At 31.7% G+C, this 20,217-nt stretch overlaps 2 pseudogenes; one reads left to right on the forward strand and one right to left on the reverse strand.

Annotated features, from left to right (window-relative positions):
* Positions 1-5,498: 5,498 nt before the first annotated feature.
* LOC120171426 lies at positions 5,499-8,239 on the reverse strand (annotated as a pseudogene).
* Positions 8,240-16,321: 8,082 nt separating this feature from the next.
* On the forward strand, positions 16,322-19,319 carry LOC120171418 (annotated as a pseudogene).
* The last annotated feature ends 898 nt before the right edge of the window (positions 19,320-20,217 follow it).

Genomic DNA, 20,217 nt, shown 5'->3' on the forward strand with positions numbered 1-20,217 from the left:
AAGCTTCCATTTAAGCCCTTTTTTGCAAGGTTTGGGTAAATAAACCAAAAACGAGTTTTAAAGAGGTTTATGGAATCTTGAAGCTTAATATGTTTTTAGGAGAGTTCGGCTTGTAGGATCATTTTAACACCTTCCTAAGTTCTAAAATGAGTTAATAACTCATTTTCCATGGTTTTGATTAGTGCAAGAGAAATGTGAGAGCTCTAAGGCAAGAGGAAAGGAAAAAACTCACTTTTGGTTCAAGAACGTTTTTCAGTAGCTTGGACTCAAGGTAACACAATTCTAACTTAACCATATTGCATGTAGGTCATTGTATGTATATTTTGGTATGTTTTGTTCATGTAAGCATGCTAGAGTAATTTAATGGGAAGATCTTTTTTCATTGTTTGTAAGCATGAAAGATGATAACTTTTAACCTCTAAGACCTCAAATAAGACTTTAATAAGTTTTGCTAGTATTAGGGGAGTGTATGGGTGAGATTTAGAGGCATTTTTGTGCCCAAACAGGGTATTTTGGTCCGTCGGTATCGATAATGGAAGAACAGTACCGATAATATTCTTTGTGAAAGGGAAAAACCAAGCATATTATAGGGGCAGTATCGATACTCCTTGAAGGAGTATCGATACTCGGGGTCCAGTATCAATACTGAGGTATTTTTGAAAACATCGAAGTCAAATTTAGTATCGATACTCACGGGAGTATCAATACCTAGAGTAGAGTATCGATACTCTCCATAGGAGTATCGATACAAAGCTACCTTGAGTATTGATACCCAAGGGGTCGGTATCGATATTGTTGGCACAACATCGATACCCACGGTGAATTTTGACCAATTTAATTCGTTTGGTTCGGGCTTGGGTGTTTTGAGTTCGGGCTTGGGTGTTTTGAGTTCGTATAAACTACAGGTATCCAATGCAAGTGAAAACAAACTAGTTAACTCAATTCTCACTTAGAAATCAAGCAATATAGGTTGACATAAGATTGACCTTTGTATGATGCTCGGAAAACGGCTAGGACACCCGAGTTACTCTAGCATTATGATGATCGTCATTTTTTGTGAATATTATGATATTGTCTGTTTGGTACTCATCCGATGCAAGTAAATTTTGGGTCATACCGATACGAATTCTGATGCACGTAAATTCCAAAATCGTACCCTAGCTCGACTAGGTTCGGGATGTGAGCTTCTGATGCACGTAAATTTCAGACCTCACCCCGACCTCTCGAAGATCCGAAATAGACTGAGGGCTATAAGTTCTTATGCAGTAAATTCCGGTTCTTACCTCGAAGCTATTCCATTCTAGATAGGCTAGTTTGTTGTCCGAGATGCACGTAAATTCCTCTGACCGCACCACTCGGCTTATCTAATGTTTGTTATGTACTTTTGTATGTTTATGACTTTGCGCACCATCATGTTCATGTAATAAATGCATATAGTATTGCATAGTTATTCTCGTGGCACTGAGCTTGTGAGCTTAGCGTATGGAATGTGATTCCATCCGTAGGTTAGTAGAGGGATCGTCAAGGAGCCTATCGTAACAGTACATTCCAGATCAGTTGTTGCACAGTATGTCTTGAGTCTATTTTAGAGGGCATGTATCCAATGTGGACCTTGTACTTATTCGAGTCATAACTCTGTTTTGATTTTAAACTTATGGGTTATATTTATACGTATTTGGGAGACTCTCATATTTCGTAAACTTTATTTCTATTATGCTTATGATATGATGGATAATTTTGAAAATTATAAACTATTTTGAAAAGAAATTTTCGGGTTGACCATTTCAGTGGTCCCTTGTGACATCGTAATCCATAGATCTTCGGGTATGACTGGATTAGGGTGTTACACTTTGCCTCCAATTTTTTTAGAGCATTTTAGCGTCTAACATTTTATTTTGGAGCAAAATACCTTCTGGTTGGATAAAACACATTAGTTAACTAACGATCAATACTTCCTATAAACGTGGCAAATCCACCTGTGATGTCAAGTCAAAAAATATTTTTATAGTGAACTATAATTCTAATTAATAACATATACACTTATAAAAATATATTTAAAAATAATTTTTTGATGACGTGATATCACATGTGAACCTATCACGTCAATAAGAATCGTTTACTGTTAGTCAACTAACGACTTTCATCCAATCAGGGACATTTTGCTCTAAAATAAAACATTAAGGGCTAAAATGTTCAACAAAAAAATGATAGGGAGCAAAATGAATATTTCTGCAATTGTTGGGAGGTAATTTTTTTATCATGCCTTTTTTAAATACATACATATCGTTACGTTTTGGTCTCATTTTGATTATTCGTCGTTAAAAAATAATAGAACTATTGCTGCAATATTTTTTGTTTTTTCACGTGGCATTATCTTATGATGAAATGTTAGTATCATCATTAGTTTTTTTAACTGTGAGTGACCGAAATTTAACATTAAGTATGATTTTGAAAAATAATAATTTAGTGACCAAAAAAGAATCATGTGAATAATTTGATGACCCAAAATGCAAAATTTTCCCTATTTTAAAATATATACATCTTAAATTGTATTCAAAATTTTCATATTAATAAATGGTTAATCTAAATTCGTTTTCGCTTCATGCAATAGTAATTTAAAAGTAATTATTCTATTTTATATTTTATGTTTTATAGTCTCATTTTTAGTGTTTATTGTTGACTTTTCGCGTAGTTTAGGAGAAAAAGTGTGTACAAGAGATGCGTTGTAAAAAAATAAAATTACAATTTTATCCTTAAAAAGTTAAATTTTATTTTGTTGGGAACTAAACGAAGGATAGAAAAGAAATATGTTTAGTAAAAGTTGTTGATTTTTTTAAATAAATAATTTAATGAGACAATTGTAAACCACAAAATGGACATTTTTAATACGACAGAGGGAGTATAATTTTTGTTGAATTTCTTTAACTTCTACTCTTCTATATATTAATTATTTAATATTTCTATTATAATATTATAAATTCTAATTAATTTTTTATAAAATATATAACGATGTAATATTATATTAAAAATGGTAGAATATTTAAACGTTCATTGTCAAATAATTGAGTTTTTAGAACATATATTATAACTCGTAATCACCTAGATTAATAAAGAAAAAGGTAATTATGTATTTACTACTTAAACTATCAGTTTTGGTATATTTTAATACCTAAACTTTTAATTTTCTTCAAAACAATACCTAAAGTTTAGTTTTTATTTCATTTTAGTATTTCGTCGTTAAAAACTTTAGTTTTTGTTTCATTTTAATACCCTTGTTTAAAATTTAATGTTAAGTCTTAAAAAATGAATCAGAATTGATAGTTTAGGTATTAAACGCATTAAATTTTTAACGGCGAGATACTAAAATAAAATAAAAACAAAACGTTAGGTATGGTTTTGAAAAAAAAAAACTTAGGTACTTAAACAGATTAAAATTGATAGTTTAGATATTAAACACGTAATTTACCAAAACATAAGTATTATAAATGATATTTTGTAAGGCTAATATTTTGGTCCGGACAAACCTTTGATGTGTATCTCAGCCGTTGAACAAGTCAAATGGACGGATGGAAATGGCTTTGGATCGGAGCGTCGATTACACGCTATTTGATTGATAGTGAGATGTACATCACCTCATTTTCTTTCCATGTGCTGCTGTTTTTAATAGGGATAACTTATCGAACTACAATTTATATTTTATATTCGTCGAAAATTTTAAAACATTTTAATCTAATGTCAAAATCATATTTTATAAATAGTGTGGTCGTATCGTTTGAAAATTTTAAGTCATCGTGTAATTTAAATATTTTTTTATTATTGATTTAATTTTATATCTTTGAAATTTTATACCCTCTAAATTTCTAATATAAACTTATTTTATAAACTATCTTGTACACTTGTAGACTTGTCTAGATAACCTCAAATATTTTATTTTTTAAAAATATTTTTATTTAAAATTGAGGAGCAATTATATTTTTAATGATTTATATTTAATCACATGGGTTTTCTCTTAAGTAAGGGAAATAGGTGAATACTAAGTTTCAAATGAAAAGAAAATACAGTTGACAGACTTGACATTTTTGTATAAAAACAAATGACTGACGCCCAGCATATCCAGAAACGTGGGTGTTGTTGAATTACAAAGGAATTATCGTTGAATTTCTTATGTATGTTGTAATTAATTTCATGATAAATTTAATGTTGACTTAATTGTTTTCTTGTAATTACAACTCAATTTGTGTTTGTAAGCTAATAGGTTTTAATAGGGATACACATGGGACTCGAACTAACGGATTCTGACCGATCGGGTCGATTTTTTAAAAAAAATTTGGGGTCAGATTCGGATTTATGGTGAAAAATACCCGACCTACCTGACTCAGAAAAATTATAATTTTATATTATATATTTAAGAATAATTACAACAATACCCCTCTATATATTATTTTTTCAACTAAGTCATTGTTTTTATTGAATAAAAAATATTTTTTATTATTTCGAGTCGGGTTTGAATTTTCTCTAAAAAAATCAGGTCGAGTTTGGGTTGAGTAGAGTGTATATATTTTTAGGGTCAGGTCGGGTAGAGTCAAGTGAAGGATATTAAATTTTCGGGTCGGGTCGAGTTGACCGAAACCCGACCCATGCCCATCCCTAGGTTTTAATTTGAAAAAAAAAATCAATTCGATAATTGTTAACTCGAACTGGAACCCAAGTAACTTGTGTTATTGATAGAACCGAATTTGAGTATCCCTTATGTTAAATTCTAAAGTAAATTACACATTCATTACCTAAGCTATCAATTTTGATCTATTTTAATACTTAAACTTTCAATTATTTTAAAATTATACCTAAAGTTTAATTTTTATTTCATTTTAATACTCCACCGTTAAAAATTTAACGCATTTAGTACCTAAAATATCAGTTTTGGTATTTAAACTTCCAATTTTTTTAAAATTTAACATTAAATTTTGAACAAATGTACTAAAACGAAACGAAACTTTTTAACGGCGGTGTACTAAAATGAAACAAAAATTAAACATAAGATATGATTTTGAAAAAAATTAAAAGTTTAGGTACTAAAACTGACCAAAACCGATAGTTTAGTACTAAAATTGATCGAAACTGATAGTTTAAATACTAAGCGCGTAATTTACCCTGAAAAAATATATCAATCTGAGTCAAATAGCTCGAGTTATTGAGTGAACCGAACTCGAGCATCCCTTACGTTTGACTCAACCAGCACATGAGTTTGATCAACTTCTTTGAAAAAATATTAATTGATAAAAAAGAATCAATTTGAGCTTGAACTAGAAGTGACAATCAAGTTAACTGAACTTTGAAACCCAGATTTCGATCAAGCTCGAGTTTCGTTCAACTTGAGCTAGCTCAACTCGGTTGCATTCCAGTGCATCATTATAAACCATAAAAAGTATGCTAGTCTTCAACTCTAAATATGGACATTAGAATACCACAAAGATAAGCAACATCAATACAACGCGATAGTTATATCCGTATACTTTTAAGTTGAATCAAGGACTGGAGTTCTTTACCGGAGGAGATTGCCGAGAAAGAAAAGGAACATTTACCACTGTCCCGATAATATTTTCTCCGACAATCAGTGTCTCCATCTGAAGCTGCTTTTCTCTTGATGTACCCTAAAGCAAAATGGTCTCATTCCTTTCTTCCGGGTGTATAGCTTGTCAGCTTCCCCACCTGCAGGAATTTAAAGGATAGCTTAGAGTAAATTAGTTTCCAAAACCGATGTTACTCGGACTTGAACATGAGTGCGGATATGGCATGTGTGTGGCAAAATTGGAAAACTTTTCCACGTATTTGGTAGATCCTTGGATATCGTATCTCGTATCCATGGGTGGGACGAGACACGATACTTCGATGAAACCGAAGAGTCCGAGCAACATAGCCCTAAACTACCCGAAATATAAACCATAAATATCATTTCAGGGAAAGGGTCAGATTAGAACCTTTTCCCCATCAATTGTAATGGGGCTGCCCGGTTCTGCTGGTGCAGACAGACGAATGCCCCATAGTCTCTGTTTAACTCCATCGTATGTGACGAGTCTTGATATTGTCTCTTGTCCCTTATAACAGCCTAAGGATCATAATGTTAGAAAAGCATAACTTTTACTTTTCTTAGCAGATATTCAATGGTATGAATCGGTTTACCCTTGTTCAATGAAATCGAGTTCCAAAGGCCGGCCTCCAAAACATTAAAATCATCGGTTAGCTCCTTTCCGGGAGCTGGTCTTCCTGCACAATTTAGTTAGATTTTCCTAAGAACTTGTTACAATAAATCGACCTTCACGAAACAATAAATCAGAAGTTACCACCTTGTGTAATCCTTAGCTTTTTAAAACCTAACGGAATAGCGCCGTTAGATAGAAGAGTTTTCCAGACTGGACCAGCTGCCGCTGGTGACATCAACAACGAAAACCCGTCTTCGGAAATGATATGTCCCACCCCGACAATTAGATGCATACCATTCACCTGAAATTAGATAACAATCCTCGTTTTGATTCACTGAAATAAACATTTAAACCGAATGAACTTTTACTATTTTCTTATCCAGAATACTGTTTTGACATTAGATTTCCTCATACTAATACATAATATAGAATTACAGAATAGTTCAAATGTTTAAACATTTACAACTTGGCATTGGCGATATCCAGGTATCTTACACTGTAATGACGATTTGTGCCGTACGGTTGTCCAACAAGATCACCCATATTCAAATTAGCCATCACCTGTTTGCACATTACAACTAAAATCATTCAAGATTATCAAATTCAAGCCAAAAACTTAAAGAGAAATGCCATGGAAGAATACCAATTTATACAGAATTCCTTACTTGGGAGCACTTCGGACCTGCTAGAGCAAACAAGCAAGTTTGCTTGGTGATATCTTGAATTTCTACCTTGTCAGCGAAAAATATGTACCTGGAATGGATAAGAAAAAACTAATCACTTTGTTTTCTTCATAAATGAAGGGTCTAAAAGAGATTGATGCACTTACTTATTTAGCATTTCAGTTATGTTTCCACAGGTCACTGGTGAAACCGTCAATATGACCGAATTTTTCTGTGAAAACATAAACAAAACTCCAGTAAATCAAAACCAATCAACTAGAATCAATCCATTTCTAAGAGGGAAAACCAAAGATCATTAGAAATAGTAAAGAAGACTACCATAATCCATGTACAAGCAATATCAATCGTCCTCGCTGTTGGCATAACAAAAACTGTATCACATCCCTAAGAATTTCACCAAATGGAATCCAATCAATTTCAACCAAACATAGTGTTAAATTGTGGCCGCAATGCAGTGTAACGCCGCATCGTATCATAGAAACATAGTTATTTTTAGGAAATCAAACATCGTAACGTTCGCAACATCTGCAACCGCAACACAAAAGCCTCAACCACAATTTAGTACTATGCAACCAAATGAAGCAAAGCTGCAAAAGAAGAGCAGAGCAAAGGGTAGATCTATTACCTGTCCTTCACTAAGACATTCAAAATTGGCAGTGGTTTGGTTATGAAGAAACCGAATCCGATCATCTCCACTAACTTCAACAATTCAATCCAATGCATGTAAATTTCATAAGAATAAATTCATAGTTAAGTAAAGGTTAAATTAATTGAAGTGGAGTCAAATAAGCAGTTCCTTATACCTACCTCTTATCCTTCCAAAATGTGAAAGGTCCATAACCTAACCAATTCATCAAATCAAAATTCAAAAACAAAGGAAATGTTTAGAAATAATAGTAAGCGATTGAAGACACTGAAATTTAAAAGTAGAATTTTACCACTACACCATTATCGAATGCATCGAAAGCTTCATCATCATTGTCGAACGTTTCTATAATCCCTTCCTCTGAAACCTTTGCTCCTTCAGCTGCAACTGAATCCTGCAAAATTTTCAAAGTTAAATCTCATAACCATAATATTACTTTTCTAGGGATTAAAAGCGGCAAAGGAGGTTGTACTAGGAAATCGTGCTCAATAGGGGGAGGGGACAGTTTGAAAGGTAAAGCGGCGATAGTAGATGAAGAATTTCTCAACGAGAGCCTCTTCTTGGTCCAAAAAGCGGCGTCCCAGTAAATAAGAGGAGCGGGTGTGGAGTATTGAAGACGAGTGGTGGAGCAGCCAACCAAGTGAGCCGCGCAAAGCGTCGCCCCTGCTGTCGCAGTCTTCATTCCTTCGTTCCGGCTGGAACGTGGAAATGCTTGAATATAGATAAAAAAACGAGGGAAAACTACGATCATGACCATTTGATTATAAGAATGTTTTTCCAATGACTTGAGCAAGTACCAGTTCAAAATACACCTAAATTACTATAAGTTTCATTGCCCTGTTCTGTGCTTTGGTTTATATATATATGAATCTTCATGCCGTTTTGTAGTGGTATGGCCCCTGATTTTTGAGTTTTGGTTCGGAAAAGTAGGAAGCAGGCATAACAGTATCACAGGTTGTACAATGTATTATGGCTCTTACTGATATTTTGTTTACTTAATTTTTCACCTATGTGCATCTTGGAAAAAGTTATGACAGTTCAAATCATGATATTGTAGCCTTGGCCTATTGCATTTAACACCTTTTGATGCTGCATCTGGGTTTTTGACATTGTATTATTTCCTTACTGAAAAACTATGCATCATTTGGAAAAGATTTTAAGGTAATGCTGGTACAAAGTTGATCACGTAACCTATTATTTTAGATAGGGTTGTAAAATCGGGTAATCGTTCAGGTTTCAGTCGGATCCTGGCAGGTCGGATAAAATCAGATACATGTCAAGTCAGGTAAATTTAACATCAGATCCAGATCGGGTTCAGGTCAGGTCAAATCAGTTCGGGTTATTTTTAGGTTGATTTGACACCAGATCGGGTTCAGGTCATGTCATTTTCAGTTCGGATAGTTACCAGTTCAGGTCAAAACAATTTAGGTCTGAAGCAGTTAAAAAGCAGGTTAATTCAGGTTCGGATGGACTTCAGGCGGATCTCGTTCAGATCAGGTCACATCATTGGCAGGTAAAATTCAGGTCGGATCTCTATCTGATACGGATTGAGTTCAAATCGGGTTAATTTTTATTTTTTGATTAATTATTTTCGTCTTTCGCGAATGTTGAATTGTAATTTGTAATTGTATATGATATAGAGTAAATTACTAAGAATATAAATAATCATGGTTCAAATTTATGAAAAATACAAATTTAAGAATTAAATTGAACAAATATAAAATTACAAATAAAAATTTAAATAAATTAAACAACACTCGTTGATGAGGGATCAAATCGAAATAATTTTAAATTGTGAGGTTGAAATTAATACAAAAAATACTAAATTATACTCATTTAAAAAGTTATTGGCCAATTAAAAAAATATAATTAAGTAATAAGTATGGATCAATTTCATATACAAATAAAATTTGGAGGACTAAATTGAATAAATATAAAATTACAAATAAAAATTTAAATAAATTAAACAACACTCGTTGATGAGGGATCAAATCGAAATAATTTTAAATTGTGAGGTTGAAATTAATACAAAAAATACTAAATTATACTCATTTAAAAAGTTATTGGCCAATTAAAAAAATATAATTAAGTAATAAGTATGGATCAATTTCATATACAAATAAAATTTGGAGGACTAAATTGAATAAATATAAAATTACAAATAAAATTAAATAAATTAAACAACGCACATTGATGAGGGATCAAATCGAAATTTTAAATTGTGATGTTAAAATTAATACAAAAAAGTACTAAATTATACACATTTATGTACAATTATAAATATATATATTGTATACATTATATAGTTTATTAATATAAATATATAGTTTATATATATAGTATATGGTTTAGGGTTTATATTTATATTTATATACTATATATATGAATTATAGTTTACATATGAACTATATATAAATATATATACTAAGGTTTATATTTATATATGAAATATAGTTTACATATAAACTATATAGTTTATATACTAACTATAGTTTACATATAAACTATATAGTTTATATACTAACTATATAGTTTATATACTAACTATAGTTTACATATAAACTATAGTTAATATTTACATATGAACTATAGTTTACATATGAACTATATATATAAACTATATAGTTTACATATGACCTATATATATATATATATATAATAGTTGATATTTATATACTATATAGTTTACATATGACCTATATATATACTATAGTTTATATTTATATACTATATATTATATATATAAACTATATATACTATATAGTATAATTTACATATGAACTATATATAAAAATTCTAAACCCTAAACTATACATTATATAATTTATTAGTATATATAAACTATATAATATATATAGACTATATGGTATATATAAACTATACATTATATATAGTTCATTAGTATACATAAACTATATATTATATAGTTCATTAGTATATATAAACTATATATTATATAGTTCATTGGTAATATAAATTATATATATAGTTCATTAGTATATATAACCTATATAATATATGGCAGATACAACTATATTATATAGTTCATTAGTATATATAACTATATAGTATATATAAACTATATATTAATTTATTAATATAAACATATATATTAATTGAAAGAATTGAAAAATATATAAGGATCAAATTAAACAAATTTTAAATATGAAGCTTAAATTAATAAATTATAACATTAAATTTGGATTAAATTGAAAAAAGTTGAAATATGAAGCTTAAATTAATATATTAAATCATTAAATTTAGACTAAATTGAATAAATTTAAAACTAACAGACAACATTACAATATCAAATAAAGTTAAAAAACGCGGATTTTCTCCCTCGCTTAAGCCACAAGGCTACAACTGTGGCGCAAAAAACAAGCGGGTTTTCTCCCTCGCTCTTTTTTTCCTTCTTTTAATTTTTAAAATGCTTTATGGTTCTTTTTTAATATATCTATTTTTCAGTTGTCTTTGGATTTGGTTAAGCGCTGGCTAGCAGACAATGCAGAGCAAACCATATTGAGAAACGGGAAAGAGATGAGCATTAGCAGGATTGCCGCTTATCAACCTTTCGATGGACTGATGGAGTTCAAAGTGGTAAACATTGTAAAATACCTGTTTTCTTTTGTACTTTAGTTTAATGCTATCACTCTATTCACTATCACACTTTCAGTTTACTGCTAGGTGTTATTACTATTTTCAGAAGAGGCGTGGGGTCTGCTAAATTGCTAATAAGCTTCATTGAACTTGTCTTAAATTGTATTTGTACGATCTAAAATTGGAGATCTCATTTTGTTGTAATCTTTGTTATTGTTTATCTATGTGGTTCCTTACACTATAAATTACTTGAATTTCAGGTCTTGCATGGTGCAAAAAGGGGAGAAAAAGTTGCCCTACTGCTTTTGCCATTGAAGCCTTTTTTGTATGAAGTATTTAAACCTACTTTCCTTCCCGTGTCATTCCACTTCGCTTCCCCCAAATTTCACAGAAGTTTCTCCTCTTCTTATGTTCCCTAAAATTTACCTAACACTTTATGCTATTTTAGGTTCAATTAAGTGGATTTCTACAAACCCTCTTTGCCTCTCTGATTCAACTTTCACTTTACGTCTTCGCTGGTTTCTTCTTTAACGAGCTCCGTTTCTGGGTAGAGAAAATCTCACCACTTTGATTTTCCAAATTTTCAGTTATCTGATTATGTTCTATCATGTATTATTTCTCTTTTTTATTTTATTTTATTGATTCAGTCTTTTTATACATAACTAATCGATCTTTTGAATTGGGTTATTTGATTTGCTTATGTAGATTAGAATTTTCACTTTTTTTTGTTGAATGATTGTTACGGAAGATATAGATTATGTTAATAATTATAACATCTTAGAATTAAAGGGTTGGAGATTATAAAGGTTTAATTAAGAATCTGACAAATATTGAAACATTTTAAGTTATTAACTTGGAATGAATTTTCTTATATTTGAAGAATTTGAATGTCTTTCTTTTATTTTGTTACAATATTGGTTCTTAGTAGCTTCATTTTTGTTCCTTCGTTTCCCCCTGCACCATGGACTGATCTGCAGCATTTTTCTCTGATTATGTGAAAAATAGAATTGTGGCAATCTTGTCGGGTTGTGGTCTGTTTTACCTTTAATTTTTGGAATCATCTTCGAAGCAGGTAAATTAATATTAATTCAGATTCAAATAGTGATAGGGTCATATAATAGAACACTAATTTTGAGTGTGGTTTAAGTGTCGAAGCCCTTATTTTTGTGGAAATATGCCTTTTTTTTCTTCAGTCTAAACCTACAGTTTTGCTTTATGGGTTTGTTGAAACTTGATTTTTTAGAGGCAAGTTTTAGTTTTGTGATATCTGCGTGAATTTTGTGCAAAGTGAATTTTGTGAATTTTTTGGGTTTAAATTTTGTTTCAAAAAAAATAGTAATGAAGAGACGTAAAGATGATGACAAGATCATGGGGCCTATGTTCGCTAGGCTTCATGTTAATGATACAGAGAAAAGAGGGCCAAGAGCTCCTCCAAGGAATAAGATGGCCCTTATGAGCAGCTTAGTATTCATTCTCAGAGGTTTAACCCTGGAGTCTTGCCTCATAACCCTAACAATTCAAGCAGCTGGGTTCCTACTGGTTCAAGCCAGGTATTTTACTGCAGTTTATATGTCTCTGTTGTTCTTATTGGTTAAAGGTGTATTATTTTTCTATTTATGTTTGAATAGCGTATATGTTTTATGCTTTCTACTGAAGTTTTGGTTTGGCTATATGCTTTGTTTGAATAGCATATATGTTTTGTGCTTTCTGTTGCTTGTGAATTGCTTTGGTTATGTCGCTTGCACTAGAGTGGACTGGAGCTCGGTAAGATTGATGGTGCCAGAGATGTCCAAGCTTCTGTGGTTTGCGTCTCTTTAGCCAATGTTAGGGAGGATCCCTGTTTAAATACTTCTTGTACAATTCCTCTGCTTCACTTGGAGGCTTTGTTTTTGGCTATGTTTGGGATGCGTTCTGCAGGTTTAGCCCTTCGTTTCGGCTTAATTATGGTCTCCATGGGTGTGTGGCTGTTATTATGAGTGGAAGATTATTTTTAGTGCTTATCTATAGGAGTGGATTTACCCAACTGTATGTGCACTCTTTTTATTTCACTTAGGTTTAGTGTGGTTTTTAATGAGGCTCTTATTGTTGTGGTGTGTTTATATGACTATTAAGGCTGATATCAAATACGCAGGAAAAAAAAGTATAAAACAGTTTTAGAACTAAACTGTCTATTACTCACTAATGCCTTGTAAATTATTGTTGTTGGTCTGATTTAATTCAATTTTTGAACCTTTTAAATTCTTATCTAAATAGTTACTCATGTGGAATTATGTTGGTGGCATTTTGGCTTTTAAAGTTAGAAAGTTGCCCATAATTATAATGTTGACATCATTTAGGTATAAATGCTCGATGATGATATTTCTGGTAGTATAGTTACTTTTAACCTTGTAAAACCTTAACTATAAGATCTTAGAGCATTTATTCTAATATAAATTTATTTTGTTTAGTTGATTTTTTGTAGTTTTATTGTTTGCAAGTGTAATAAATTAACTTCATTTATAATTTTTTATTTTAGTTTTGTAATGTTATCCAAGTTTCAAATCTTTAATAATTTATCATTTCAACTAATATCTTTTTATTTTTAAATTTTAAATTAAGTTATATTTAAATTATTAATCAATTTTCACATTAAAAGTAAATTATATTTATGAATATTTTAACTCAATTTATAATTTAATAAAAAATGTTCAATAAGTCAATATTTAAATTTAATTTAGTGATTATAATAAAATTTATATATAAGAATTATAAATAATATAAAGAATTTGAATTAATATAAAATCAGATTTATAATATACAAATTATAATATAAGAATTATAAAAAAATATAAAGAATTGTAATTAATATAAAAACTAAATTTAATTATCATAAGTTTATTATAAATTTAAAATACATAATTATATTAATTGTAAATTATTACTTATAAGTCAGGATAATATCATATCACTTTAACATGTCAGATCATTTACAAGTTGAGTTAATTACAGGTCAGGTGCATAACAGGTCAGGTTGAAAAACAGGTCGGGTAATACCAGTTATTTACCAGGTCAATCTCGGGTTCGGTTCATATCAGTCGATGCAGTTTGGGTTCGGGTATCATATTTCGTTCCATTCGGGTTCAAGTCGTTCTCAAGTCGGATGTAGGTCGGGTTCAGATCCACAATTTCCAGGTCCAACTCGGGTTCAGGTAAACACCAGTTCCGACTCAAGTCGGAACACATGGTTGAGGAATAAAGGCTAAAATGTTTTAAAAAGAAGAATAAGGGCCAATATGATCATTTTGTCAAATATCATGGTCTTTTACCCTAAAATAAAATGATGAGGCCAAAATACTCTAAAATACGAGATAAGATGTAAATGATCATTTTAATAACGTTGGGGTTATTTTTTGCATGTGCCTAATTATAATCCTTTTATCTTTTTTTCCATTTAGATAAGATATCCTAACTTTTCTTGTCACTTCCATAAACTAAATAAGACGTGTGATAATAAAATGATACAATAAAAAAAATATTATTCTTTATAAAGGTCCCAAATTCGAGTAGTCATTTTTATAGAATGTGTGCGTAATCATTATCAATTTGTTAGAAAAATTATAAACATATATTTATAATTATCTCATACTAATTTAAAAATATATAATCTTAAATGAAATTATATGAAATTATTATATTTTGTTTTAAATCAAATTTTATAGTTGTTAAATGAGAAAATATTTAACCCCAAACCATCAAAATAAAATAATTTTATTAAAAAGAAATCCAATTGAACAATACTTCCACTAGATCTTAAATACTACAAACGGAAATGTTAATTAGTTTTAATGATATTGATTAAGGATGATGGTATTTAAGAAAAATGAATTATTTTTTAATTCAGTAAAATACATAATAAATAATCAATCATCAATGCTTGTACCCACCAATTAATTGGATCATTATAATCTTTATTACAACTAAAATTAATAAATTTATTAGAGTCAAAGTTTCTTACTAATAGAAAATTTGCATTATTTATAATCACCGTTTTAATTGAGATTACAACGGATTAAATACTTATAAGTTATATATATATATATATCAAATTTTGTTTTTTTAATTGTCTGTCTAGCATAGTTGGTAGAGCACAAGGCCCTTAATCTTGTGGTCGTGAGATCGAGTCTCACTGAGGGCAATTTATAACGGAGATCTTCCACGGAAGTTGCTCTCAACCTGACGTTGGGGGCAACCTACTACCCTACATCCCCTTATCCCATTACATATGCGAATAGGGTCAACTAGCTTTAAAATCTAAATATATTTGTTATTTATCTTAAATTTAAGTAAAGTTAGAGATGAAAATAATTGCATGAATCAATTTACCTCAATGTTTAAATGAATCGTTGTTCCTAGAGATCATGGGTTCGAGCACCAGTGGTTGTAGCAGGGTGATGAAGGGTCTATTGTCAAATGATTGAGAGTATTTAGAGTCGATAAAAAATAGTTGAGATTCATGATTTTTTAAGTTGATTTTAGGTTTAATTGTTTTATTTGGATAAAATAGTTTTTGATATTTTAAAGGGTAAATTATGCATTTAGTATCTAAACTATCAGTTTTGGACCTTTTTAGTTGCTAAATTTTTAAAATTATACATAACGTTTAGTTGTTGTTTCATTTTAATATCAACCCTTAAAAACTTAACGTGTTTAGTACAAAAACTATCAATTTTGGCTCGTTTTAATACCTAAACTTTAAAAAAATTAAACTTAACATTAAGTTTTTAACGGGTACTAAAATAAAACAAAAAAAACTAAACTTTAAGTATGATTTTGAAAAAATTGAAAGTTTAGGTATTAACCAAAACTGATAGTTTAGATACTAAATGCATAATTTACCTTATTTTAAAATTAAACGGAAAATATTTTTTATAAATATCGATGATTTTTTATATATTTAAATATTTTATTACACTTGACATGTTTTGATTATGTCAAATAATCTTTTAATGATAAAGATAAAATATAAAATGTAAAATAAAAATAATAATACATGAAATAAATTATAAAACATATCATATAAATCAAACTAAAAATTAGATTAAAATACAAAAAATATATTAAACATTATAATTAAGATATAAAAAAATAAAAATAATAAACAACTATAAATATGCGTCTTTAGTCGTTCGAGGTCATTTTCATTTGAGCAATTTCTCTTTAAAGCACCAAAATCTCTCAGCCCCTTTAACTTTTTTTTCCTTCTCAATTATCATTTTCCTTCACTTTCCCGATAAAAAAGAAGTTCCATATCTCGCCGGATCTAATGCCGGTCGCCGGCGATACCGGCGGCAACAGCAACAGAACCAACTCCGTTACTCACATTCTTTCCTACAAAACACCGCTGTTCCATCTCAAGCTCTACGCATTAATCTCGATTCTCGTGGTCTTGTTACTTCTTTTATCTTTTACGATCTTCCTATGTCTCCGTTTGAGCAGAAACGCGCGCAAGCGGAAAGTGAAACATAGCTCCGGTCTGATCCCGCCGGTCTCTAAAGAGATCTTGGAGATCAAGGCGTTGAATCAGAATGCCGATTGCTTTGCCGAGGAGGGAAATATCGGAAACTCGGCTCCCAGTAAGAGTAGCGAGGGAATTAGCGACGATGTGTCAGGAGCCAGTGACGTGTCGGCGGCGGATGCTCAGAATATCGGTTGGGGTCGGTGGTACAGCTTGAAGGAGCTGGAGATGGCGACACGTGGATTCGCGGAGGAGAATGTGGTGGGTGAAGGTGGGTACGGCGTCGTTTTCCGTGGCGTTTTGCAAGACGGTTCCGTCGTCGCTGTAAAAAGTCTTCTTAACAACAAGTACGTACACAGTAAAAATATACCTCTTATGAATCGTTTCGAGATATTGTGCTTTTGCTCTGTTTGTTTCCCGGGAAAAGACAAAACACTTTCTGGGAAAATATTGCTCCTTGGTTATTTTTATTTTTTTGAAGTGGAGCTCCTTGGTTATTTTATTCCTGCATGATAGATCCAAGACTGACCGTTGAAGATTGTGTGTTTTTTTGTTCTTATAATTACTGGTTTGACTTTTTATTCGGTTCAACATTTTTCTAATAATATTAAAAAAATAGTATTTTTATTTTTCAATTATGATTCTGATCCCTTAATCTTTGCACATTTAAAATTTAATATCTTTTTAACAATCATGTTGCTCATATGACAAATATTAAATGCGTGAAGACTGAATAAGCAAATAAAAATTTTAAATATGAGGATGAGATTGTAAGGCTTCTGATTCTAAATCTGGGGTTGTAAGATTCCACGGCAATTTTTTCAGAGAAGCAAAGCTTTTGACTCTCTACCTAGAATTAAAAGTAGAGATACTAAATTGCAAATTTTCAAAAATGACAGGGACTAGAAACAGAATTAGACAAATCTGTTTGTTCTTATTGATTCCTTGAGCTTACTGAACATGCTTTTACCACTACACTTATTAGAAGAACCCTTAATTTATTAACTTTATAAGTAGTTTATAAGTACAGGGACTAGAAACAGAATTAGACCACTTTGTTTGTTCACAGGGGCCAAGCAGAGAAGGAGTTCAACGTGGAAGTCGAAGCCATTGGCAAAGTGAGGCATAAGAACTTGGTGGGTCTGGTTGGGTACTGCACTGAAGGACCTCAAAGGTAAAATTTTGTGTATGAATACGTCGACAATGGGAATTCGAAAAACAACTCTCGAATACTAAATCTAAACATCATTCATTCAAGGATTCTTGTGTATGAGTACGTCGACAATGGAACTTGGAACAATGGCTGCACGGTGATGTTGGTCCTGTTAGTCCTCTTACGTGGAATATACGAATGAAGATCGCGATCGGAACGGCAAAAGGGTTGGGTGTTTCGTCTTTCGTTCTGTCAATTTTCATGATCTCATGAAGCAGAATGGTTTTTGGTTTTAGCTTTTAGTTGTTTTCTTGTTTATGTTTTCAGATTAGCTTATTTGCATGAAGGGCTAGAACCTAAAGTTGTGCACCGTGATGTTAAATCGAGTAATATCCTTCTGGACAAGAAGTGGAATGCCAAAGTATCGGATTTCGGATTAGCCAAGCTCTTAGGATCCGAAGCGAGCTACGTGACGACGCGTGTAATGGGACATTCGGGTTTGTTCTCTTTCACAATCTCATGTCTGCATGTATGTATATATATATGTATATGCCTTACATTCTTTATTCTTATTTTGGTAGTGTTTGTTGTTCTGTGCAGTTATGTTTCACCTGAATATGCTAGCACGGGCATGCTGAATGAAGGAAGTGATGTCTATAGTTTCGGAGTTCTACTGATGGAGATCATTACAGGGAGAAGCCCGATCGATTATTCGAGGGAGCCTGGAGAGGTGAAGGCAGTGTTTCTCTTGCATTACTTTCATTGGATGCCCGGAACACCATGAACAATGGCCATTGCCTTCTCTGTTTGCTGTGTATTTCAGATGAACTTAGTTGATTGGTTCAAAGGCATGGTAGCATGCCGTCGTGGAGAAGAACTCGTGGACCCTTTGATTGAAGTTCAACCCTTGCCTCGAGCTTTGAAACGAGCCTGCTAGTTTGTCTCCGATGTATCGATTTGGATGCCAATAAGCGACCGAAAATGGGGCAGATCGTTCACATGCTCGAAGCAGATGATTTTCCTTTTCGCTCTGTAAGCCCTCCTATCACATACCTGCAACCTGCCGCCAAACCTTCATAATCAATACTTTAGTATAAAAAGAATCATAGTTTCATGTTCCGTAAACGAAATCTACATTTATGTTTGTCGATCGATGATTCCGATGCTGGAACTTTTGTATTACACCGAAACCACATATTGAGCACTTAGCACATCAGGCTTGGCCTAGGGGGAACAGTTGGTGATAATGCGTCTATGAAATCCCTTAAAATGCCTTTCATTTTGCAGGAGCACCGACCGGCTGCACGGGAGGGATACTCGGTTCCATCCACAGTGCCGATATCCTCGAGAGTTCCACATCCGAAGAAGCACATCGATAAGGTTGACGCCACGAAATCGAGACGGAAATGATTGCTTTCTACTCAAGGCATTATGGTTACCGAGGTCAGAATTATGTTGTGAAATAGGTTTTCCATTTTGTCCAAATTGAAGGATGATTAAAAACACCTTGGATGTGCATATATATATATATATATATGTTTTCTTACTCGGTTACTTTTTATCGCCATTTTTTATTTCACCGAGCCTTGTATATATGGACTTGCTTCAGTACTGATATAATACCAGAGTCGCAATATCGAAATTCGAACTTCAGATTTATCGGATCGAGTTAACTTCATCGGTCGAATCGTTCTTCGGTTGAACGGTAACTCTCGGGTTAACAGAAGAGGAAATGCTGGGATATTCAGTTTTTACCTAACATGGTAACCCCGTTGGTTTCCCCTGACAAGGGCACAAGCAGCGGCTTTTTGTTTGCTTTAGAACGATGCCGTGTTAAAGTGTTCAATGGTTATTATTGTGGATGTGGACATCGAATGTCTCGTTGTTTGTTGAAGTAGGCCCATCTCTCTGTTGATTTTTCAGCATGAAAATGGCATCTGCCGAATATATATATATTCGTGTGTATTACTCCAAGAAAATAACATCTAAATATGTTGCACGAATTGTTTGCGTTCGAGTATCATGAATGTCAAGAGTGTGAACGTTCAATATCAAATGGTTGAGAGTTATCTTTGAACAAATACTAATTTATATCCTGGATCAATAAAAAAATGTTAAAATTTATTGAACTAATAAAATAAAATTGAGGTATCTTGGTTCATACAGAGAAAAACATTATTAAATTAAATAAATTAAAATTTAAAAAAAAATGTAATCAGATGGGACACATATTGAGACATTGTTACTAGTGATACATGTGGTGTCACGTTTTAATTTATTTTAAATCAGATCTCATAAAATAAGATGAATCAAAATCTATTAGGTTCAGATTAAATACTAGTCTTTAAATCCACATGGCTCTTAATCAATTGCATGAGTATTTTTTTAAGAGAAAAACAAATAAACTAAATTGAATGAAATGAAATTCCTTAAGGCAAAAGAAA

Source organism: Hibiscus syriacus, unplaced genomic scaffold (genome assembly GCF_006381635.1).
Source record: "Hibiscus syriacus cultivar Baekdansim isolate YM2019G1 unplaced genomic scaffold, ASM638163v2 tig00111834_pilon, whole genome shotgun sequence".
In the NCBI taxonomy this organism is placed as follows: domain Eukaryota; kingdom Viridiplantae; phylum Streptophyta; class Magnoliopsida; order Malvales; family Malvaceae; genus Hibiscus; species Hibiscus syriacus.